Source organism: Pieris brassicae, chromosome 4 (assembly GCF_905147105.1).
Source record: "Pieris brassicae chromosome 4, ilPieBrab1.1, whole genome shotgun sequence".
Lineage (NCBI taxonomy): Eukaryota > Metazoa > Arthropoda > Insecta > Lepidoptera > Pieridae > Pieris > Pieris brassicae.
Genome location: NC_059668.1, coordinates 17,600,876 through 17,627,117, shown reverse-complemented (window position 1 = coordinate 17,627,117; position 26,242 = coordinate 17,600,876). Strand labels below are relative to the sequence as shown.

The 26,242-nt window shown below is 31.6% G+C and overlaps 1 protein-coding gene across 8 annotated transcripts in view; it reads left to right on the top strand.

The window, feature by feature from the left end:
• Window positions 1-26,242, top strand: part of LOC123708034 (uncharacterized protein C18B11.02c-like) — a 231,375-nt gene that overhangs the window by 109,133 nt on the left and 96,000 nt on the right. Inside the window, exon 3 of one of the 8 annotated variants that reach the window (XM_045658487.1) lies at window positions 140-196. The exons of 6 other annotated variants lie outside the window; for them this stretch is intronic. The gene's annotated coding sequence lies outside the window, so the exon portion shown is untranslated. Of the gene's footprint in view, window positions 1-139; window positions 197-21,162; window positions 21,384-26,242 lie in introns of those variants that run through there. One more of the 8 variants, XM_045658485.1, reaches the window with a different exon arrangement.

The window sequence follows — 26,242 nt, the reverse complement described above, 5'->3', positions numbered from 1 at the left end:
TACTTATTTATCAGTCAATAGAAAGGGGTAATTTGACTCTGGCATATTGAACTGATATAAAGAACAAGCATGAACCATTAGTTACCAATGTTGGCATAAAACGCGATATTCGAATTAATCTTACAACTTTTCGTTTCAGGTAAGCTGACGGGCGTGCCATAGAAAACATTTAATTGCTTCATAAAAAGGGGAAACGGTATGTTATTATTTAGAAATTGAATTAACGGATTTTATAAAATATCATATAACTTCTCTTTAGCTAGACATGTGGCTTTGAGGTTCAGGCTTTGATATAAATAGGCTTAAATCTAGTATAAATCACTATTTATAACGTTCTCCTTCTTCGGCCTCTAGTGGTTAATCTATATTGAGATTTTTTTTTACATAGTACAAAAGTTAGAACACGAGACCTACAAGAACAATGAGGCAGTATAATTAATATATATAATATGACCATTAATATGTTGATCGACAAATTATATGACAGTGATATGGGTGAATGATTCAATTAGAGACTTAAACTTACATGTGTAAGGCATCTTCCTTTTTTTATGTAATAGCAGGCAAACGGGCAAGAGGCTCACCTGATGTGAAGCGATACCGCCGCCCATGGACACTCACATTGCCAGAAGGCTCGCAAGTGCATTGCCGGCCTTTCAAGAATTGGTACGCTCTTTTCTTGAAGGACCCTAAGTCGAATTGGTTCGGAAATACTTCAGTGGGCAGCTGGTTCCACATAGACGGACGTCGAGGTGATACGGATGGTATTTTGTATTTTGCCTTGACGTCCGATAATGAAACTCAGCTGCGGGTATTAGACCGAACAACTCTTCTGAACACTCCCCATGGTAAATGCGGTAGAAGATGCAGAGGGACCCAACATCTCTACGCAACGTCAAGGGATCAAACCGCACGGAAAGTGATTGGTCGTCGACGATTCGAACCGCTCTTCGTTGAATACGGTCAAGTGGAAGGAGCTGGTACTGGGGAGCTCCCGCCCAGAGGTGAGAACAGTATTTAGTAATAGTATGTGGGGCCGAATTTGCGCTTTATAGAGTTGCAAGCGGTGGCCCGGAGTGAAGTACCGTCTCGCCTTGCTGAGCACACCAAGCTTTTTGGAGGCTAATTTAACCTTCCCTTCCAAATAACCGCGAAACTGGACGTTATTCGATAAGTGGCAGAACTTCATTTGAAAGAAGAGAACAATGTAAAGCTTAAATATTGTGTGTGTGTATATTTGCACACTAATTTAGACGTAACGATACCTTATAAAATTCCTTCGAATCTGGTGACTAACTACGAATATCCTTAAATCTAAAGTTTTCATTTCATTTTCACTGCTGCTTGTGACGTTTCAGTTCGACAGAGGAAATGAGCTTTCCCCTTGTAATTAAATTTGATATTGTTATTTAAACATCATTTCTAATTAATTTACTGTCACCACATCTATAACAATAGCTTTATAATTTCAACGGAATTTAGCATATTTCGATTATGAATTATTTTATAAATTGTCTTAAATAAATTCTCTTTCGTATGCAAATGGTATATATCAAAATATTACTTATTGATAAAGCTACATGTTGTATCACTTCTTTTCTTATTTTATATCTAAAAAAAATTCTTCATAAATTCTGACTTGGACAACTTCTCGGGATCACAGAAATCTTACTTGTATGTTTCTTATATTTTTATAGCTATTATTTATAACAGTGACGGTTTACCGTTAAAGGCCAAATTTGATGAATGTTTTAAGTTTTTATATTTTTTAAAAATGCTTTTGATCATACTTATTTATTAAAAGCTTATAGTTACTACCTACGAGTTCAGTACAAAAAGATTTTACTTTATAAAGCAAATTAGAAGGTATTTTGTGAATATTTATTTACATAAAAAACTAATAAAATCTAGTAGAATATTGTTAAATAATAGTAACAAAGCAATGTATTACTTGTCAAACTGAAGACATGTTTAAAAATATATTTTAAGCTAATTAATTCTGTGGTGTAATTTTCGAAGCAGGTCAACCATTGGAGTCACTGACATAATTGAAATATGCCACTAGCGTGAAAGCTGTGCTGAAAAGCTTAAAACGTCTGGTCAGTTTCGATACGATTCGAGGAATGCTTTACGTTGAAAATGTCATTTCAACAGAATTTTAGACCATAGAGTTTCGTCCATTATTCTAATACTTCTGGGTATTTGACGATAAATCTTAACCAACTTCAAAAAAGGGAGGTTATTAGATTGCCTGTATTTATGTGATATTGCAGTATTGAATAGTATATGATGATCAATTTGAGCTACCAAGCGTTTTTATACAGCAAGGGGCAAACGGGCAAGTGGTGTAAAGTGATACCGCACATGGACACTTCATGGGCGTTGGCATGGTTTTCGTCCTAATCCTATATCAAAGCATGTTCTTTCAACGGAAACCATGAACTTCTATAACATAGGACAAAAATAGACTTGTTCTACTCACACTTGCCTAGCGTAGCATCAAGATTATTTTCTATATTTTTTGAAGTGGGATACCCTTAGTCGTATTTAAATACATTTCTATTTGACTGTACCTGACGACCATTTTACTGTTGCATATACTTATAAATACCTTAATCAAAACAAACCTTCTGGGTCTTATTTCCTTATTTAAAAATATATATTATCCAAACCTAAGTCGTAACGTAAAAATAAAAGTTAACGTACTTTATTTTATATTTATGTTTTAATAAATTTCAAAACTATTCATCACGAAGGCAACGCGAACTAAACGAATTAAAAGCACAAACAAACTCTTGACGTAAACTAGCTTTTGTAATAAGTTTATAATAGCATTGTGTTCTAACAACTGAAAATAAGAACTCACAACTTCAACACCAACGCGTACGGCGTGTTTGTATAAGTTTTGCAACGAAGAGTGACATTCGCTATTTAATACTAAGACGAACTCAAAGGATAAGTTTATTCTTATAGCTTCAAAATTCTCTTATATATTCAGTAAATATTAAATATTTAAGGAAAATTGCCCTGTAATCCTTAGTATGTGTTTTTTTATAAATTTTGAATAAAATCTGCAATATTTATTGTTTAGAAGGACTACGCATGGACATAAATTTTGTAATAAACAATGCCGTAGTATATTATATATATTCATTTATTTTCGACAAAAACTGACATCTTATTGACGTAATAGAAGCAGGATTTTTTATGGCGCATTCAACTGCGCTGCATAATTAAGAATATTGTTTTGTTTTTTCCTTAATTACCTTATATTCTCGTAATTTAATATTTTATATTTCGCACAAAAATTAAATCAAAGGAATTTGAGCCTACATGAAATGGTGGACGTTTAATCCAGGCCTCCCGAATATAAGCCTTGTGTAATTGAGTTCTTAAAACTGCATTGTATATTGCTGCACGGATAATTTAAGCCTGCTTAATTTGTCAACGAGCACTTTGTGATTAAAAATGTTTGCTACTTTGTTATGATTTTACTGGGGTTAAATTGGGAACCGAGTTTGCTTAATTTCTACGGTCAGGTTATTCTCCGATATGATAGATTTACGAAGTCACAAGCTTAGAATGTGTTGTTTATGCCTTAAACAGTATTTATCTGGGCTATAAAGTTGGTTGTAATTAATCTCGCCCACATTCCGACATCTTTTTATTTATAAATATCGATTAAGTATATTTGCTTTAATATTAAAGAATAACTTTTTTAATATTGAAATTTATATTTGAATAAAAAGTGAAAGCTCGCTCACGAATTCATTTATAGAATATAAAACAGTTTCTTTTTTAATGCTGAAATTATTCTTATTTGCGTGAACAAAACTAATTTTATTTCAGACTCGTAACGGGCTTCTAGACTTTCGATCAGAACCTTGTTTACAAACAACGGTCTGAATCAATGCAGATGTAAGCAAACAAAGCGCCCGCCCAAGCTCTAGCAAAAGCTTGGGCGGGCGGATTTATGAACGTTGAGATAATCAAAAGAACTGTAAGTTTTATTTTTTATTCAATTCGATGAAGCTTTATTTTCAATATTGTATATTTACCAAGTTCTATAAAGCATATTTATACATTAATTTTATTATTATGTTCAACATTCATACACACTTTATGTTAATCAAACCCTTATAAAATATATTTAAAGAACAGTACATTACGTAAAGTAATCATGAAATATGAGCGGTCATTGTAAATCAAAATATATTGAATTATTATGGACACGTTCGCCTCATCTAAATGGGATTTTATACAAAATGAAGATTAATGCTCAGATTACTTTTGATCCACAAACAGAATTATGATCGCTTTTATTAAGATTTGTTATTATTGAAAGAAAATGAAATGCGATATTAAAAATATTTTATAAGATTTTCTTTTCGATTATCTTTTTGATACGTTTGGAATATGATTTTCCTTTTTGAATAAAATGTTATTTATTTAAATAAAATATTTAATTTAATTTTTAATGAAACAACGTAATGTTGTATTCTTTGACTTGGTCCAGACTTTTTATGGTCTTGAACAAAAAATATTTTATGAGGTTTAAATCTCATTCTGATAACATTTGCTTGTATTTGTAATTGCAGACAATATGATGTGAGAATACGAGAGAAGCTTTAACTAACTAAGTACCAAGTTTATACATACAATAAGTGGACTAGATTGGAAAATCTTAAAATTTTCTAAGTGTACATGAGCTCAAACAAACTTCCCATAAAGAAATATAATTTATTTATTAACCTTAAGATAACTAGTAAATTATATAAATTACTATACCTTAAAACACTTAAAATCAATAATCTAATTTACTCTAAACCATTCTTAAATCCACTTGAACACAAACAAAATATTTCATCAAGAAACCGTCCAGCCGTTCAGAGAATTATAAACACACACAGAGTAGATTAATATAGTGAAAATGTGTGAACATGATTTGAAAATCAAAGACTAGTTTCTTTATTAATTTTTGAAGTGAAACGTGAGGTAGAGAAAAAGTGAGATAAAGAATATCGGCGTTAGAAAAAAATTACCATCACATTTTTCGGTTACGCGTCTCATTTTTGGTTACGCGTCACATTTTTTTAAACTTTATCTAATTTAACTTTATTCAACCAATTTCTGTAAAGTTGATATAGTAGATCATTTTTCGAAAAATAAGGTTATAAATAAGGGCTCAGAATTTAAAATTTATAAATTTCGTTGTAGTTTGCCTTCTGGCAATGTAGGTGTCCATTAGTGGTATCACTTAAGGTCAGATCAGCTATTGCCAGTTTGCCCCGTTGTTATATTTAAAAAATATAATTTCATTAATTTTACGTAAAATATTACGTATACATTCATAATTTAGTTTTATCATAAATATTGGCAATGTGTAAGCTATTTAGGTATAACTCTTAATAGAAGCATACATAATTTAATATCATTCCTTGGCGCCATCAATTTCTTGAGTGGTCCCATTCATGTTCGCCAAACGTTGAGTATACATTTAATGCTCTACAAAACACTTCAAACATTTCATCTCGAAATAATCAGCAAACGCCGCTAAACGATCCATAAAATCTCTTTGAAACCAGACGTCTTAATGATTGTCTTTAAATAACTTTTAATGTTGTAATTGTTCGAAAGGAAATAAGGTCAATTTCTTGATATTGCTTATGATTTCTGTTCGATTGTGGTATTTTCTAGCTACATTTGTACTTTTTTAAAATTCGAACTGCTTAGTAATTTGTCAAGGGTCGTTAAATAAGATCCGTACATAGTGTTATATATGAATTTTCGAAACGATACAGGCGTTTGTTATATTTGAGATTTTGATAATTTATTTAATTACCAGTGATGTTATATTATAATCTCAGTACACAAAATAAATTATAAACTTTTTTGGTAAATAGTCTGCCATACAATTAAACGTTATACTTAAGTAAACCCCTGTCAAGCCATTCTAGTTAACACTTATTGATGAAATTGTTTATAACGCCTATTAAAATAGTGTAACATTAATTGCTTTTGTGTCTTTTTGTAGTTGACTGTTTCGAGTTCTATTGATCAGCACCTAAATCAATAGTTTACGATTCTTAAAGCAGTATTTGTTGCGCACCACCACTGCGGAACAAGCTACCCACTCAAGTATTTCCGAACTAATTTGACATAGTGTCCTTCGAGAAATGAGCGTACCAATTTTTAAAACGGCAACACATTTGCGAGCCTTCTAGCAATGAGAGTATCCATGGGCAGCGGTATCGCTTAACATTAGATGTGCCTCCTGCCCGTTTGCCTCCTATTACATAAAAAAATGGTAGAATCGTTACTCAGTAAAGGATATAAATCAACCACAGTTCAGGGAAGGTGTTTTGATCTTAGGTATTGACAGCGCTCGTTGCTAACATATATATTATACAAAATAAAATAAACAAACGCCAAACCGAAGCCTCTCATTGCTAGTATACCACAAATCCCATATAAGATAAATAATATGAATCAGAATACCAAAATCCTAACGTATCGGAAGCTTCAAGTAAGTTCAATATACTTCGGTATTGACAAACTTATCAAAGGCACAAAAATAGAGAGACATCTCATAAAGGCTATTTATTTGAAAAGGGTCACGGGACCTTGCGAAGCCTTAATATCTTAAAAGGGATGTCCTTGGAAGGTTTTGTTTGTAGTACAAAGTTAGGTTAGTTACATGTTTGGATACAATCTATAAGGTGGTGGAAATGTATCATTGGTTAGCTTTGATCGTTTAATTAAAATCTATAGAGTGGCTTAGTTATAAGGAGTTAAGTAATACCTTTTGACAACTTAAGAATTCGTAAATAAACACTTAAAAACTTTACTACAGCTACTGAGTTTGTTGCTGTTTATTTTCGGTAGAAATCACTTTTTGAGCTGGTGGTAACAAAATTTACGATACAATGTTTTGTAAAACGATTACTTGTATTATGTTAGCTTTTATTATTGAATTCTAATGCAACGTATGAATCCTCGTTACAAGAAGACACATTTCGGCGAGTGTTATTTTCTCACTATGTTTTTGTTTATTGTACGACAAAGGTTAGTTGCATATATAAAAATACATAAGAAAATATGTGTATGTGTAGCAGGGCATCTCACCGTAGACGATTTTATTTCACCACTCGGCAAATCTGTTCACGGATATATATATATATATATTTGAATAATGTGCGTCATACTTTTATTATAGTAGATTGTTGAAATCATACATTCACATTTTTAACAGAAAGATGTATCTAGTATATTAAATTGTATTCTTTATTCATTTTCTATTAAACATGCTAAATTCGTCTCTATGGAAATTGGGGCAGCCTTGAGTTGAAAAGAAAATATTAGACTGTGACATTTTCTCACATCGTCTGACATTTAACGGTTCTATGTAAAAAAAAAACTAAATTATATAAAAATGAGGCGCTTTAGCTATGTTCTTTCAAAGGTTGTAGTCAAGGGTACCTACTGAACATTTTTCTTATACTTTTTAACTTAAATAAAATTACGATTACAAAAGTTTGAAATTAATCATGCCTAGAAAAATTGCCACGTTCTTTATTATATATTTCGGAATTCAATTCCCGTTCGATTCAATTTGGGTTTCGAATTTGGACAATTCTATTTGTTTGGCTAATCATCATCTTTTTCCTTATACAGAAATAATAAGTTAAACACAAGAGAACAGGTCTGGCCCATACATAATTAAGGGAGTGAAAGGACATAATAATGTTACATACATTATTTTATTACGAAACCTTACTACTGAATTGTTATTAGAGAAAACAAGTGAATGTTATAATTTTAGTCTTAATCTATATATATATAAAAATGAATCCCTTTATCCCTTGGTCACGGGATCACGCGTGAACGGCTGGACCAATTTCGCTAATTCCTTTTTTGTTGTGTTTGTTATTGTCAGGAGAAGGAAAAAATCAAGAAAATTAGAAAATTTAAGAATACTTAACCACCATAGTAAGTACTAAGAATGTAACGATATCGAACGATAACGAATTTTTTTTTATCGCATACTGCTTTTCCAATACAAACTTTTTTGTATGTTTGAAAAATGAATATAGTTTAGAACAAATGCTTCGTTATTTTATATTGATAAAATACATATAAAATAATTACATTCACTAATTGTTTGTGGCATTGATCTTGAAAATGCATGTTTTTCACATGGCCAGTTATATGTCGCCTGTTCAAATGTCGGAATACTACCAAAACTATTAAAATATGCGCCAGATAAACAAACAAATAATGTTATATATCATAATTTATTTTATAGTTAATTATATATATTCAAATCAATATTCATAGTCAAGACAGGACAACTAAAATAACTTAAGAAACTACAAACAATTTTAAGTCAAGATTAAGTCCGTTAAATAGTAATATATAGAAGAGGTAGGAAAAATATCTTATAAATCTCGTTTATAAAATGGTTTGCGAGCGTGAGACTCATTTTTTACCCCCTCAGTTGGATTAATAGCGCCTTCAACAATGTGAAATGACCCAGTTCTATGAATACTAGTATATACTAATGCACACCTCTCGGGTAATCAGCAACGTTATAAATGATACTAATTATGTGTATTGTTCGCATTAGTAGAGCTTTTGTGCTTAAGCGTAAATGCTTGTAAAGAACGTTTAGTGAAATAATTGGATGGTAATCCTAACTGCCCTATTGTTTAAAATGTCTGCCTTGGCTAGTTGGATGAATGTCTCTTCGGTTTAATGGTTGCGTGGCGTTCACGCGCTTAAGGGTTAATCCCGGGTGAGGATTTTTTTTTTAAAACTATGAACAAATAGTAAGTTAGTGTTTTCGCCTTGAATGAATACGTAAAGCTGTTCTGCGCCTGCTCTCGCTCATGTCAGACATCCGTCTCATCACAGGTAACAAACAATATTTTTTTCATTGTTTTATGTAGACGTTAAAGTATTCATTCAGTTTAAGAAGACAATTCTTATATCATCCACAAAGTATTGACCAAGACACTATAGTTATAAGAAATGTCTACATAAGGATAAATATAAAATGACATATTAAATAAAAAAAATACTTCAAACAGAACTGCACTAAACCGCGACCAGGAAATAAAAACATTTTCTTTCACGTTAAACGTAAAATATTTTAGACGTGCCAGTAAAACTGACACAGCGCTTCGCATTGAATTTTCAGAGTTAAAAAAACACAATATCTTTAGAAAAAAGACCACGACACGCTTCCGTAAGCGCTTTGCCAGATTCACAAATAGCGGTTGGGGAAAGCAACGAACGTTTGTCTACGTGTTACGTTAAATTTAGGTCGACATTGGAAAAAGCCCTTTTAAAACTTCATCAATGGACTTTTGACTGCTAGGTACTGAGAAGTGGCGTTTCGCTTGCAACTAAATAGAATCCCTGACGTGTACCCATGTACTGTATAGCAATTAAAATACACATTGACTGATTAACTTAATTTCAAATGTTAACGAGTACCTAAGACATAAATTCGCTGAAGATAAAATTAAAATCTAGAAGATATTCTTCCTTAAATCATTCGTTAACCAAGCATTACATTTTGTAGCCGAGTTGCACAGTTCTTTAACAATTTGCAGTGCACTTTTTATTTTTCATGTATCCTTTTTTAGTTTATTTTGTTTTTTTTTGTTACTGTTTAGTTTTGTCTTAATAACTATATGTAATATGTATTTTTGCGTTTCTGGTCTACCTTATCTAATTGAATACATTTTTTTCTCACAGTGTCCTTTTATTTAATTATGTTCATTTTTTATATTGTTATGCAACGAAGTGGTAATAAACAAAAAAAAATTTGATTATTGTTATTTATGTAAGAGTGAAAAGACTTAAACAAATTTGCAAAATGACACCAGTGTTATAAGGACGACATAAAAACTATTGTATCTCAAATTAGGATTGTGCTTTTGGCAATTTTTAATAATTAATTTATTATTTGATTTGAGTGTAATTCTGTAATATGTAGTTAATTGATTATACGAAATAATAAATCTTATCTTGCTTATATTTCAAATATTGGTGTGGAACCACATAGTAATCTTGTTCGCTATTATGTTATATAGCTGACAAATTAGTTAGCTCTTATTGGCCGTAGTTATAATGTCTAGTTTGGTGAAACAGATATTTGAACTCCCGTAATAAGTCGAATAAGTACTAATACTCCATGTATTTCTGCGTTTATGTCATTTATAATTTTAATTCTATAATCAGTCTACCAAACTGAAACAAATTTTCTGTTAAATCGGGGATATAAAAATTTACGAAGAATCTAATAGTCATTTCACAATAATAACATATTAATTTAATGAAAATAATGACTGGCGCACGGAGGCCTGTCCGAATTATAATTAACTTTTAAATATGAAACGCCTCGTGTCAACGCTGAACATGTTTTTTTACTACCACTATGTGGTAGGTCAAAGCCTCGAACATAGACGTCAGTTGTATTACTGAATAACAGACCGCAGATAAAAATGTTATAAAAATATTTTATATTATAATAAAATGACGTTAAATACATATTTCTCGCTCGGTCTTATTTCATCGCTAGTACTAAAACTTTTTTCAATGGTTACAGTTATCTCTCTTTATACAAATGATGATAAAAGTGATAAATTCATTCGTGGATTAAAGATATTTTTTGAAGAAATTTCTTAGGATTTGTGTTTGATAATTCTTAATCATATTTTTCCTCAGTCTCATTTTAAAATTGTTCCGAAACGAATTCCGTGGTAGCAGCGTTGCGAGTGAATGGAGGGATGACGTCACAGTTGATTTATGACGGTAAAAAGAGCTGATTACGCCCATGGACCGCGTCCAAACGTAGTTTTTTCATGCGAACAACACACGCTTCACATGTGTGCACGGCGTGACTCGTGCTTCCTGAATTTTCAAATGTTGAAAAGTTAGAACAGAATGTAAATTTTTTCAGTTTACAATTTTTCGCTGCTGTATTTTGCCTGCAGCAAATTTTAGATAGGTCTATACCTATCTCTATAGACTTGTGCGTAAGCAGCATTCGTAAAAGAGACTTGACTGGAATAATTATAAATTGTTCTTCGTCTTAGTGGAAAGAACCGAGTGAATTGGCAATTATCTCGTATGGCTTATGGTAAATTTCTCAGATTGGTCACAGATAGAACGCTTAGAACGAACCGTAGGCAATTTTATAGGTTTATAGCGGAATGACATGGGCTAGACAACGTATTTAACGTGGAGGACTGAGACTTGATTCCCAGTGAATAAATATTTTCTGGAAGTCTTTTACCATTCATGCCTAATTAGAAAGTCAATAGTTTATCAGGCACACGGTTCGAAAAGTGACTAAGAATTTCTCTATTTAGCCAAAATTACACGAATTTTACTCACTTATTGATATTTGATATCTATCATTAAGATGATAGACTGATCTAAATTACCGAATCCTGTAGAATACTTGTAATATAATAAATCTCGGAGGGCGAACGAGCAAACAAGTCGAATCTGCGCGCATCACTGCGGATCCTTTCAAGCCAGAGATTATGTGCTCCTCGATATTATGTTTACAGTTTAGATCGCTGTAACTAGATGTCTGAAGCGTTTTGTGAACATAGCCTCTTTTTCAGAGCTCATGAAAGCTTTGTACAATGTTTTTTTTAATATTACTGTTCAATACCAGACAAGTATTGAATAGTAATTTGTGTTGATTTTATGATACAGTTAAATGTAATAAGCATTAATGCAATGCAATATTTTTTATTAGAAGTCCTTCTTTATTTAAATAATCTAGATATTTGCGCCTTGTCGATTTTTCTGACATTTTCTTTCTTGAGATAAAATAAGACAGTGTATAATCGAGGTTCGAACCCAATTTAAATTGTGGACGTTTTTTAATTAATTATTAAACTAATTTCATTCTAATGTGTTAGTAACTTTTTTAACTTAACTGATTTTACGCATCGGCACGTTTTAATAGGATTATGGTTATGTCAAAAGTGAGGTTGGTTGATTTGATCCATTGATTAATTTATATAATTAATAAACATTAATCATAAGTTTTATTTATATTAACAATAAAAATCCTTCATATTTTATTCGAATATAACAATAAATTCGTATTTTTAGTAAGTACCTTATATCCAAGCAATTGCATACAATGTTTAAAGAATGCCGGTTTTTATCTAATCGTATTTTTACGACACCATAAAATAATGCTAGGTTAATAAATGTGTAAAATTAGTGATAAACCGAACATAAAATTTTCAAATCCATTAGCTAAACCGCGATGTTCAATAAAAATGTTTATGCTTTGTTTTTTTTCTTGAAAATATAATTTAGCAAGTATTCAGTGAAATGTCTTCGTAGCTTAGTTGCACGCGCATCGCAATTATTTATTCAACGAAGCCTCGTTGTGTGAACCTGTGAAACTGTAGGATTGTTAAAATTGGCGTGATACGTTTCCTGCACTACGTTGTTATATTGTTTCTTAGTTCGTGGCAAACCACGTAGGAAGTTTCCATTTGATGAACCGGTAGAATTGTTGGAAAAAACGAAGGTTTTTATTATAATAATTGGCAGACCAAGTTGTTGACATTTGTCGCAGACGCAGATGTTTTAGTGCTCGTACTTCGTATTTTCCTCAGTCCTTTTTTTGTTTTTAAGAAACCTTAATAACTAATTAAATCGCCTAAGTCATTGAAAAAAAATTTTTTTATGAATACTTGCATAATAAAAGATATCAATGGCAACCTCTTTAGGTTGGTCTGGGCCTCAGATTTTTGTATCTGTTTCATGATCATTTGTTAATCGAATAGGCAAGTAGGTGATCAGCCTTCTGTGCCTGACGCACGCTGACGATTTTGGGTCTTAGGCATACCCAATTTCCTCAAGATGTTTTCCTTAAAGGTTCGAGCTAATGTTAAATGCGCACATAGAAAGAAATTCCGTTGGTGCACAGCCGGGAATCGAACTTACGACTTCATGGATGAGAGTTGCACGCTGAAGCCACTAGGCTAACACTGCTTTACAATTAATCCTTGTACTTTGTGTATAACAGCGTAACCTCAAAATACATAGCGAGTAAAAAATAGCTTTCGTCATATTTTACTAAACAAATGTTGCTCTGGTGGCTTGAGCGACGTTCATCTCCAAGGTCATATGTTCTGTATAACCCCTGTGCACCGATACAAGGTCGTACTGTGAAGAAAATACCGCCAGTAAACCGACACGCCGTAAAGCCAAAAATTCGACGTAGGTCTGGTTCATATAGCTGATTACCAACTTTCTACTTAGAAAAAACAAATTATCACGAAACAGACAAACAAATCTGCCAAGGTCCACTGGTGTTGTTGTATTTTTAAATAGGCTTTCAACGTATTTTTCCAAACGGTGTTTTTATAATTCCAAATTTAAAAACCTATTCAAATTTCCACAAGATAATCTTATATTTGAATACGAAAATTTGGAGAGCATGACATTCTAGCGATATTTTTTTCAAATACCGCATATATTGTTCTTGAATTTTTGTGAAAGAGAAATATATATTTAAAAGATCATTATTTATGTCACTTTGGTGTCAGTGGAGTTAAAACGTTACTACAATAGAAAATCTAAAATAGATGAAGCTAGAAATGTTAAATTATTTCATGAGTTGGGATTAGCTGGGAGTGTATTACTCATTTTAACTCGTGTCGGTAGTATGTGTTAGAATATTGAAACGCCGGTCAAATAACTTTAATATAAAAATCGGAATATAATGTAATATAGCGTAAGTTCCTCCCTTATACTCTTTCGTCTCTTTTTGTCATACTGTAATAGAAAGTGACATATGAGTGAGATTTTTGTGGCTCAGGGCTACATCTGTATACTATCATAAAGTTGAAATGGAATAAGTGCAGCTGATTAGAAAGACAAAAGACACTTGGAATTTAATAAAGGCACAGTAGATTTTCAAAGTTTATTATTGAGATTCCAAATCAAACAAAACTAGATCGTATACGAAGCCGGCGTTCGAGTTTTAATTGAATCGAGTTACCTTCCTCGACGATTGGTGAAACTTATTTAATAATAACTACACTCGCCTGGATTAATTACTCTAAGAGAGGCTGAGCCCACTGAAGTATTTCCGATTAGGGTCCTTGAAGAAAATAGCGTATCAATTCTTTAGAGACCAGTAACGCTCCCGCGAGCCCTTTGGCATTGAGTGTCCATATCAGGGCGGCAATATCAGTTGGAGCCTCCTGCCCGTTTTTTTATAGAACTGGGGCCAAACGGGCAGGAGGCTCACCTGATGTTAAGTGATACCGCCGCCCATGGACACTCTTCATATCAGAGGGCTCGCGAGTGCGTTGCCGGCCTTTTCAGCTCAGTCGTGGAACGCCGGACATCGAAGTTTGGCACATTTGCTATAAAAAAAGAAGTCGGCTTCTGAGTATGCTTTGATTTGCGTAAGTTGGTACAGATTGGTTTAAAGAACGAAGCGAAAAATGTAAATCATATATTTTTCATAGAAACTTCTTTTGGTAGCTGTGTTTAAGACAATTTACTTCAGGTACAGGTGTGTATGGCAAGTGTAAGTGTGAGTCAATATATTTGATTTGACTTGCCACTGTTGTTTAATGGCGTTTTATGGCTTATTCTAGGTAAGCCTGGTTACTAGTGAAAGACTTTTCGGGTTCCTAGAAATATTTAGTTTGAAACAGATGCACAGTTGTATTTACCACTACTGTAGGTTTTTGCAACATAAGTTTTGCATAGGAAAACACAGTAAAAAATTTTTAAGTAGGTAATTTAAACAATAATTAAAAAACAGTAATATTTCATTCTAGCACACCTTGAAAGCAAGTTTGCTATTATTGTAAAGTAGAGTAACTATTTTAATATTTATCAGGGGCACTAAAGATAAATGTTTCGATAAAATTGGTAAATATACAATTTTATCGCTGGCCCTAAACAATAATGTTGATATGACCGTTGAAAGGATTACAGTAATCGCCTTTTTAAATTATATCCATCGATTATTTTTTAATGCATTTGTTGATATTTCATCATCACAGTGATGGCTGGAAGTCTTCAATATTCCGTTCCACATGGCACTTTCTTTTGCGAACCAGCGAACTGTGGAATTGACTTTCGGTGGAGATCTTCTCTAAGATCGCTAAGATTTAATTGACGTTGATATGTTCGCCACGACAGCAAGTGTCGTGACAGCAAGGAGAGCTTTGACACAAAATTATTTCGATCATGATGGATGATTCATTGTCATCTAATTCAATTTTCTTTTTTGTTCTACAAGCAAAATAATTGCTATGTTTTCCTGCTTTATGCAAAAAAATTATGAAGATTTTTAATTGGCCCATATTGTTATATATATATACGTCTATTTCTGTATTGTGCTGTTAATCGTCTTGATAAATAAATAAAAATAAAGAGGTACGACCTTATATTATTCAAAGTTAGAGTGTACTCTTCCTTAAAAGGCTAAAAATGGGTGCGTTGCATAGGCTGCGATGACTTCCTGTTATAGGCGTCCCGTAGCCTCGTGTGCCCCCTATAAAAAAATAATATGTTCGATATTTGCTTTTCCAACCAAATTTTCATAACATTCATATCTAGTTGATATCGTATAATGAAAGCATATCCAACATAACAGCCACATAATAACATAAATTACAACATTCATAGCTCTTAAAACGTTCTAATTACGTTAACATGCTTGAAAACCTCGCATATAGAGATTAATTAATTTTATAATATCTCGTCTCGTTCCACGCACATTTGCGTAGCGTACTCCACATTTGAAACATTTGAAATTCTCATTAAAACACGAACGTAAACAATGTCATTTGCTTTGTCCTATACGAGAGTGGCTCTTACAATTTGCTATGCAAAAATATTTTTCGTATTGTCAAAGGCTTTTTATACGATAATTCTCGTTTGTTCATTATATAGAGGATTGTTTTTTTCTTTTTAACTAGCCGATGGTAGATTTGTACGCGTAAAAGTAGGGCACAGTTGACTATAGTATCTATCTAAACCCAGCTCAAGGATTATATCGAGTTTCAATCAAAATGTATTGGTTTTATATTATTAAAAAAATTAACAACTTTTTTGGTATGGACCTCAGATTTCTGTATGTTTCGTGATAATTTGTTTTATAATATTAGAATAAGTATCTGATATACGCCGTTGACTTGTCTACGCACACGCGGGTCTAAGACATACCGATTTACTATCGATGTGGTCCATCACCGTAAGACCGAGCGGTAAACATGCATTGGAGCCATTGGTGTCCTGCCGGGGTTCGAACCTACGACCGCACCCACTAAATCAATAGAAAGAGGTGATAATCAAATCCGAACATTTGTTGATTTGCCATTTAACGTGTTTAGTTCTCAATTTTATAAATTATCGCTTTATTATTAACCGAAACCGCTTAAGTAGATTACGATGTGAGTAGTATGTATGACAATGTTTTCAGTATTTTAACCAATTTTTCATACAATCGACTGTAACTTGTTATTGACGGTTTTTGTTATCTCAAGTAATATTTACCTTCATGTAATGAGTATGGGATACCCATATTTTGATTATTTGAACCAAACAATTATAAGTTAATAAAAATAGCTTTGTATGTACATTTAGTATACTACCATATAGTCGCTGGGCAACACGTACCTATTTCATTCAGAAAAAAAGATATAATTTTGGTCCGGTTTTAGCAATAAACATATATAGAGGTTAAAAGAACAGACGAATTTTATCTTTATTTCTTGTTAATCGAGTCTATAATCATGAATTACCCACCATTATGCATTTCTGAGTCGAACCGCTCAATATAAACTTATCTGACTCACCCCAGAGCGTATAAAAGCAACAATCACGGAATTTCTTTAAAAAAAAGCAAATAAATTTTTGCCGCCGAAGAATTTTAATTATCCTCAGTTGATAGAAAGAAAAGAATCCCGAAGTCAGCGAAGCCAAATGCTCCGTCAAATAAATAAGTCTTTAAATTGCTCTCGGATAGTAATTAGTAACGTTTAAAACCGCTGAAAGTGATGCCCGGACGTTGTTACGTAATAAATCTGTGTCAGTCAGTGGCCGTTCGTTTTCGCATTTTTCACCAACCCTCACTTTGTTTAAAGAAATTAAAAGTTCGATGATGCTATGTACGTACTTTGAATATTCAGTAATTAGTTTTTTACATCCTATCCATTTGTCCTCTTATGTTAAGTAGATTTTAAACCTTAATAACAAATGCTTAGGCATTTAAGCAAGTTTTACTTTTATTATAAAACAAAAATATTATGAATTTTATATACATCCCTCTGATTGCAATAGTTGATAAAAAAGTTTTTTTATATAATATTTGACGTTCATGAAATACAAAAAACTCTAGCACTTGTAATTGTAATTATGAGTATGTACATATATACCAGAACGTTGGGAAACATCTCTTATTTACAAATTTTAACTATGTGTTAAAGGTTATTAAATCTAAATCATTGCTCTATTTTAAAAGACAACTTTTGCATAAGGATTTTTTATATGACTGAAGCAAAAAAATATTTAAAAATTTACGTATTTTTTTTAAATCTAAGTACCGAAGAAAATAATTTTTATTGACTGCTTATTAAAATTAAAAAAAAATCAGTGCCGCTACAAACTTTTTACCTCTGGGCCTCAGATTTCTGTATCTGTTTCATGATCATTGTTTAATCGAATAGGCAAGTAGGTGATCAGCCGGTTCATCATAATGCAAGCCGGTTTCCTCACCATGTTTTCCTTCACCATTCGAGCTAATGTTAAATCTGCACATAGAAAGAAAATCCATTGGTGCACAGCCGGGGATCGAACCTACGACCTCAGGGATGAGAGTCGCACGCTGAAGCAACTAGGCCAACATTCACTGTTTATTAGCTATTAATTATTTTTAAAGCAATTTCAACTAAGTTATAATTCAAACATAAAATTTTAATCGCGGTACAACAGTATCGTTTAATAGCGGGCCGCGGTCCTTTATGTCCAACAATTTTAGTCAATTTACAGGTTATGAAAAATGAATGCAATCATAAAAGTAGGCCCCGCAGTGAGGCGCAGCGTTAAACTAATTTATTTTTTTATTTGTTTACGTTAGTGATTTGACCTATCACCAACGTTTAAGTTTATTTCTTGTATAAATGTTATGATGTGTCAGTAAGCTTAGACCTTATTTTAAAATATATTCAGTCGTTGTTATCAATCAAAATATCTCAAACTTATTTTTTTTTAATAAAGAGTGAGTTGAATAAATAAATATGTTTTCAATGTTATATTACTGACAAGACAGACAAGACACTGTCAAACTAAAAGTTTTTTTATAGACTTTTCATATACAAAGTATATATGTAGTAACGAATAAAGTTAAACAAAAAATAATGACGGTATTTTGGGTAATATTCATTAACCTCGTCTGTTGGTGTCATGTCATTCTGAACAATGGGTGGCCTTGACCTGTTTCGTAAAGGACTTTTAATTTACTAATTATACAAATTAATCAGCTTTAATATATATAATAATATGTTTTTAATGACGCTTTATTGAGTATATCAAAGACGCTATATCCTTTTTAGTCTAGGTTTCAGATTTCTGTGTCTGTTCCGTGATCATTCCTAAAACACACACTTTTGTGAGTTGTTGTTTGTTGAGTTTTTAGATCTAAGACATGACAGTCTTCCCTTCATTTATTAAATGCGATCATATAATCACGACTTGTGGACGGCCGGGGTTTGAATTTACAACCCCAGAGATGATAGATGAACGTTGAAGCCTAATTGTTTTTTTATTAATATTTTATTTACTAACTACTTAATGTACTTATTAATGTTAAAATTACTATCGAATACAATACGTATATTACACTATACAATATGTTTATTACATATTGTATTCTATAGTAATTTTTTGTCGTAAATAATAACTTAGTAATTATCAGTATGGAATTGTGTTAGTAACGCTTGCTTCTTTTAGATTATTGTATTTTTTTAATAAACCATAATTTGCCTTTGAAAATTACATAGCAACGTTCACATTTAAATTACATGAAGTTGTTTTTTTGATCATAAGTCAGAGCTTTCTCTTATGTAAAGTTCCATTTCCCACCATGTGTCCTTGACCTTGTATAATAGAGACATTAGGACTGCTGCTATATTACGGCAATTTATTTAGCCAAAGTTATGAAACTCGCTCACAGTATTTATGTTACTTCGGCATTCAAGTTATTGGATCTGCTGGGATAAATACTACTCGAGCCGATTGTATTTTAGGTCTTTAGGTTAGAGAAATTCTGATATAAATTTACTTTAACCTAGACTGCGTTTCAATACGTTAAAGGCAAGGTATTTATTTAGCAAATAATTTGATTGATTCTGTATCGTGTGTATAGAGCACTAAACTATAAAATAATAAAATGTAACTTTATCCTTAACTGCATCAGAATAATTTAATTAACATTAGATATTTATATTTTTCATGACTATTAGTAGATTTCCTTTTACTTTTTTGAAGTAACTTTTGCATGTAAGTTTCTGATGCCATATTTGTTAGAAAACTTTAATGTAAATATTGTTATTACCAGTTTCGTATCTGTATAGCTCTTATGCTCTTATGCTGTCTGTAGATTTTTCTGTTCTTTATCACCAACGGTAAAGATATTCGATAAAATATCAAACGGTACGTTAATAGATCGACATAATAGAAAAAACAGAGGCGCTACAACCCCTAGTTTTGGTCTCGGACTCGTAATTATTTTCTTAAACAGATTATCATCATCTTTTTTGCCAACCATACAGTCGACTTCTTTTTCGTTTTTACCGTAGGCGTTAATGTTAAATGCGCACAGATAAAAACATTCCGTCAGCCGAGATTCGAACGCAGGACCTCAAGGTTCAACATAGCTAACGTAGACGTAAAAATTGTTAAAAAAATAGCGCCACAAATGTAAGATTTTTCATACTATTTAACAAGCGTGTTAACACTCCGTTGAACTCATGAGTCCTCTTTCAGGGCGTAGTCTAGTTTTCATAAACATACGGATATTATTCCTAACATAATAGTGTTTGTTTAAGGAAAACGCTGTCCGTTAAGTGTATACAACGGCGATGCTATAAAAACATCGTTATAGTTTATCCCTATGATGTAATGGAATGAAAGGCCCATTGTTTTTGATGACCTAATATGCGTTTTCATGTATTATTGTAAATTAGGTATGTATACTATATACAAAAAAGTGATACTGGGTTATAAAAAATGGAAATTTAAATATGAATAATAAAGTAATATATTTGTGTAAATTAACAAATGTTTACGGCGGTCACTCGTTGAAATAAATATATTATAAATGATGTCATTAAAATACGCTTAGATCATGGTTTTACGTTATAAATGCATTAATGGTTTACGAGAATCACGTTTTATTTATAATTGACATAAAAGATACACAGACACGTTCATACATCGTGTTGTATTAGCAAAATTGCATATTAATTATACAATATTATAAAAGATTTACTTTTTTTTATTATCCGCTGGTTGGCATCTTCGATATATCTTCCATATTTAACTGGTAACCATGGTAATCCGGTCTTAAGTTTATGCTTGATGTTAAGGCCATCCAAATATTTATGAATTATTAGTTAAATATTTTTATTATAAAAATATTAAAGGGAGTTGTTCTATTTGAATATATTTACATAATAATTGTCATAACAGCATACTAAGACCGAAAGTAAGGTATCAGTTATAGAAAAAAAAAATAGTGAAAATAATCTTCTAAATACGAAAATTAATTAGAAAAATTCAAAATAAATTAAATTTGCTGAATCTGTAATCTATAAAGGCAGAAGACAGAACCTCAAAACACCAAACAAAAGCCATCAACGCAATCTATTGTCCGACGCTTCATAATGCAAATACGTACCTTTTCATTTGAAGCTTTGTAATAACGCGCCCCTTTCCTGAAAGCCTGGCTTCACCCCGGGGGGAAGCGAGCACGTGTGTATATATCCGTCTCGGTCACACGTATTCCATATAATACTATGCGGTCTCTGTCTAACGCAGCCGATCAGCGCACGCATTGCAGGTGAATCCGTTGTTCAGTTGTTTTCTGGTAGCGCCGTGCGTGGGACGTCTTCGCTTTTTTAGCGTTTCCCGCGTAAATTTACGTGTACGAAAAATATTGATAACATTCCCCTCTGAATAATAACATTTTCGTGACGATACATGCAAAGTGTGAGAATTTTAGTGTATAATTTGCTTGTGCCTGCTTTTTGTGGACATTTTTTGACTATTTTAGTTTGTGGACGGATTTTTGTGCTACCATTGAAATAAACGTAAGTTATATTCGTTCATGCTTCTAACATGTTAAGGCGTTGCAACACGTTCAAAATAATCATCGCAATAAAAGCGAAGATTTAAAACATTGGTTCTAGTTATAATATAAAATATATTATTTTCTTCGATATTTGTTATAAATTTATTTGAATATTTTTATAAAACAACATCTGTTTTACGCTATAGTGATTATTGTAATAATCGTATATATCTAATTGATTTTATTTTGCACCATAGTTAAACTTAAATTAATTTATCATTAATACATGAGATGAATCCTAATTAAATTAATATTGGTATATTTTTGTCTCAAATTTAATTCCGGATATACCAGAGCGCTATATAATAAAACTGTTTAAATACAACAACAAAAAATCATAAAGCTACCTATCAGAGACAAATATTGTATACAAGAAATGTATAAACCTTGAAATCAATAAAATTTTATTTGCAAATAATAATTATGCAGAAACTCGTTTTGTGTTTGCACATAGGTAACTCGTATATTGTGTAATAGCCGCCAGGTGAAGGAAATCATCCATGAATAGGTTGCAACCTGAATTTTTTACTCGATATAACCACTGTACACTTGATGCAACTCGAAAATCTAGTTTTTATCTAGTCCAATAGTTTGTTCTATCGTATTCTATATGTCCAATCCCATATCCGTAACGCAATATTGAACAGAACAGAGAATTTTTGCGTTTAATTTATTGATAATAATAATAGGTTCATACCGCGCGTGTAATAACTAATAACCATGTAATTGCATAGAAAAATCGATTATTGTTTAGCCGGGATTCAAACATTCGACTTCGGGGTTAAGAAACGACAGGTCTCTAGTGTTTCTTATCGTATTAGTGGTATTAAATATATGTATTAAACAATTATAAAAACGCGCGTTAAGCAAGTTTCGTTTTCAAAATTTCGTATACCGAAATTCATTACCACTAATTTACGCCTTAGGGTGATTATTAAACTATATTTTGGCGTCAATCTTCACTGTGTAAAATAATGTTAAGCATTTAGTATTTAAATAATTCAATTGAACTTTGAACTTTGGAAAATTTATAAGATTTGTGGTTTTTACATCGATTAGCCTTAAATGACATCTATATTAAATCAATTAGTTTTATATTGTCTTATCACTGAATCGATCTAGAAATTAAGTTATATATATGTTGGCAATTGTTTGAAAATTAAAGAAAACTGTTGCTGTGTTAAACATAGACTGAGATCGAACGGTGCATACCACGTCAGAGTTCCAAATTGTCTTATTGTCCCGTACGGTTCAGAGCTATTTACAGAAATAGAAGATTGATCCTCTGTCGTCTATATAAATTTATTGCTTACGCTCGCCTTATCGAATTAGAATTAAGTTAACTTTTTGCTGTCTTAAATACATTTAGTCAGTTAATCGAAGTTATTGTTCGCGTTTTTAAAATTACAATCGATTTTATATTCAAGAAAATTCATGCTAAATGTATGTCCCGACAGTTTTATTTAAGCAAACGGGATAGCTTACGTACTGAGTAAAATTCGAATCATCGATCAATTACTAGAAAACTTTAAATTTATATTAAAGGGGTGACGTGACGCGTGTCTTGGTTGAATAAAATCTATAAGCTGTCAACGCGACAGAAAGTTGGCGGGCGTCGAACTCCTTTATTTTTAAATACGTCTTAAGCTAAGCTTTTTTTCTAGGATTTGAAGTCTCCGTGAACTCTCTCTGCGATTATAGTAATTTATGGCGATTGCAATAATTGTAAAAATGATTTTTGATTGCCTAATTTTCTTACGTCTGATATTTCATGCTGGTACGACTATAGTCAATTTGTTAATTGCTATAATAATCGTTACTAAAATTAAGAAAAAAAATCTGTCGCATTGTGTTGACGCAAGTGTCCAGCGATTTTAATACATTTAGTAACAGCTGTTTATTCCCATGGATAATCGGGATGATGTGGTAACGGAGCGGACTAGGCGAATTAATTAATTGAGGACAGATACCGGCTACACAATTTGACGGGTAGCAAAGGGAATAAAAACTTAACCAAAATTCAGAATATTGAAGAAAACTTAATACGAAGCTTTTGTCAGTGTTCATTAATATTGGACGGAGGAAAAAGATTTTAATTCTCGTTCCTAGTGGACCGAATGCACGATTAAACATTAATTGGATAAAGAGATTATGGAAGTAGCGATGCCAATCGAGTTAAAATAATCCCAATTTGAAAACGCTTAAATATATTTGAGGTAAATGTTTGTTGTCCTCTATATATTCTAACATGCTATGTCCAGTATATAACAGTATTACTCTTCGTAATAACTATGATTTTTAATTGACAATATGTACTAAAACAATATGTGACAATATTTGATATAACAGATTTTTCTATTACGTCATTATATAATGTTCTGCGTTGTAAAAAAGTATCATTATTTAGCGACTCAGATTTATTTTTTTGCGATAAACCCTTACTAATTTAACTAGCATTGTATGAAGGGAAATGAAATATAATATGCACGCTACTTGATTTAATTAAGTAATACTGAAATAATTAAACAGGTTTTATTATAGTAACTGCCATGTCCTGATACATTACACAAATTAAAATTTGGTTAGTGTATGAGGTTTATTTGTAACCGAGCATGTAACTATATTTACTAATGCATAAAAACTCGTAAATTAAAATAAAATAATGTCTTAAAACATATTATAATAACTTACCTAACATAATTAAAAGCGTATTTTTGGCAATGAATAATTCGAATATTTATCAGGCTACTTGTAAATTAAAATATTTAATTTAATTAGTTTTTTACAGTGAGTTAATCTTAGTAATTATATAATTTAGCAATAATATATGTACGCATATATTTTATATGAAATATAAATATTTCATTGCGAAGTGGAAAAATTACGAATTAAATAAACGAGCTAAGAAGCGAGAATGAAAAACGAAAGTTCATCTCTAGTAGTGATTGTACTGTTAGTTGTTATTAACATCTGAAGATATTTATAGATAGACTGATGTGTCACCTTAAAGCGCTACAAGTCTATGTAGGTCTTGGCTGTAGATTGCATCTATTTTTTTAAAGAGAAGAAGCCGAATATAGAATTTAATATGTCATAAATTTTTGGTTTTAAGACATGGGGATTTGCCCTTATCGTGGAGCAAGTTTTAATGCACCTGGCCTGCAAACGCACTCAGAGTTGAGAGAAGCCCGCTTACGAGTAAGCTGCTAGGTCAACGCTTGTCATTTATTATATATACGCAGAAATAATTAATATTTTAAATGGATGTATTTACCTAAGTATCACATTATTATTATCAGATATTTAAGTATCAGTTTAAAGCTTGCATAGTTATCACAACTGTCTAAACCTAACTTATTATTATTTAAATAAATATATAGTATATATGTTAAATAGTATTCCCGATAATTACATAGAACTGTTACCCCATACAGTAATCATTCATATAAGCAGCATTTCTGTAATTAATTACGTGGTATTTCTGTTCCCTTATCTGGACGTACTCATTTTAGACGTATTTTTCCTTAATAATTTGTAATAATCAGCTAGGTTTATATATTTATTCGTATATAGAAATTATATTAATTCGTAATATTACGTGTATGAAATCTTTTTAGTGTATTTACGAACTCGCTATGCTGGTCTTATTTGATTAAAATGTCATGATGATTATCAATTACGGACCGTGTGCTTTAAAAACGTACTCGTAGTCACAGGTTGACATAAAGCTGCTCGTGACGCTTAGCACAGTTCTATAATTTTATAATATAACATTAATAAAAATGGATGGTAGACAAGAAAATCGTAATCTAAAGTAAAGCTTCCTTTAAAAATCAAATTAAAAAAGTTTTAATTTGATTTTCAAATTAAAAAAATCAAATCAAATTAAAAAACTTTAATCCATATAAAGCCGGTTTTCTTAATTATCATAACTTATTTACGCAAATGCATAATAAACTATACTTGTGGAAGCCAAATATTAAATAATATGCGTTGATGTGACCTTGTCATGAGGATACAAGTAATCTGCTCGCTATTATGTGCAAATTGAATGCGGTTACGATGTTATATACCGTTGTGAGTAGTTCTTAGAAAAATATATATTAATGACAATTATGTACTATACTATATTGGACTTGACTAATTCTATTTGAAAGACCGTAAAATCAAAGATTACCAATATTCTTTGTATTAATTTATTTTTGTAATATTAAGATTCTTGTCGGTCGTAAATAAACTATAGGTAAGTTAAAGGTATTCCAAGGGATTCCGATGTCGCGGTTTCTAAGAATTTGTTTCTTTGCTTCGTTAAATACTTAAAGAGAAAATTCCAGGGTCCTATATTAGCTTAGCTTGTCTATCTCCATATTAGCGGTTGTCTTTGATGACGTATAATCTTGAATTCTATTCGAGCTGTATGAATGAAATTGTATAATAAATTGGTTCTGTCTTGATAATATAATAATAAAATTCTTAAATAAACCTCACAACATAATAGCCTCAGGGTCGGTATTTACGTACAAACAATTAATAGAATAGTGTTTTGTTTGATATTATTTATTTTATTTTTAATAACATTATGTTTTGTAAAGAATATACGCTAATATACGGATTATACGTTCTTTTACGTGTTCTAGAGTCATATCTAATGAAGTGTACCAGGGTTAGCTTTTGTGTCTCTAAAACGTCAGTAGTATATGAGTTTATTTATCGTTTCGTACATGAGATACGGGCGTTATTATTTTATAGATGTTTGGGGCCATTTGAATATCTGCTTTTTATAATAAAAACTAAAGTTTTCCTCTCCTGTATATGCTT